Source organism: Carlito syrichta, unplaced genomic scaffold, assembly GCF_000164805.1.
Source record: "Carlito syrichta isolate Samal-C Ts95f unplaced genomic scaffold, Tarsius_syrichta-2.0.1 Scaffold93731, whole genome shotgun sequence".
NCBI classification, from domain to species: Eukaryota; Metazoa; Chordata; class Mammalia; order Primates; family Tarsiidae; genus Carlito; species Carlito syrichta.
In genome coordinates this window covers 39,431-40,209 of record NW_007037827.1, presented here as the reverse complement: position 1 = coordinate 40,209, position 779 = coordinate 39,431, and the positions used below count along the sequence as shown (strand labels likewise).

Here is a 779-nt window from a genome sequence, read left to right as displayed (position 1 = left end):
CGAGGCGAGGGGCTCCCGGGGGACCCCGGGGGAGCCCTCCGCCGAGGGCCGGGAGGAGAGGAGCAGACCGCGCGCTTTCCCGCCCGAAGCCCGCCAGCGAGGCTGGCCCGGCATGGCGGCACGGGGAGGCACGCGGGCGGCCCGTCGAGGAGGCCCGGGCCGCCGACGCCGCGCCGAGACTCACCTGTGCTCTGGCGGCAAACTCGTTGCGAAAAAGGACGTTCGCAGAGACCACGGCACTTATATACCGTTCTCCCCCACCCGCGGGAAGAGGGCGGAGCCAGGACACGACACCACTTTCCCAGTTCACCCCGCGCCGCCTCTTCCAGGCACCGGTTCAATTGCCGTCCCCTCCCCCCACCTCCCGGGGACTGTCGGCGATGTGCGCGTCACCCACCGACGGGCCCGCGGCGCCGCGCATGCGCCTCTCGGCGCCGAGGACGGCGGGCGCGAGTGGAAGGGGCGGGGCCGCAGCCTGGGCTGTGTTCTAGGCGAGCCGGAGTTTAGCGACAGTCCCTGAGACTCACTCTGGCAGGGTGAGTCCTCCTTTTGTATGAATTACTCCCGGCCCGGCCGGGGGTGGGTGGCCAGGCGGCGTCTGGACCTCCGCGATCTCCCCTCCACGCTCCCGGGCTTAGCCGCGGAGACCGTGTCGGGACGGGTGCCTCCCCCCGCAGCCCTCCAGCCCTCCAGCCCTCCAGCCCTCGGGTCCTCCGCCTCGCTGGCTCGGCGATCCGGGACGAACCCCGCGAGCCCCTCCCCAGCCCGCTCCATCGGCC

At 73.2% G+C, this 779-nt stretch overlaps 1 protein-coding gene across 1 annotated transcript in view; it reads right to left on the bottom strand.

Moving 5' to 3' along the window:
• Positions 1-430, bottom strand: part of EEF1A1 (eukaryotic translation elongation factor 1 alpha 1) — a 3,263-nt gene extending 2,833 nt beyond the window's left edge. The window contains exon 1 of the mRNA XM_008061159.2: positions 185-430. The gene's annotated coding sequence lies outside the window, so the exon portion shown is untranslated. The remainder of the gene's footprint in view (positions 1-184) is intronic.
• Positions 431-779: the final 349 nt, after the last annotated feature.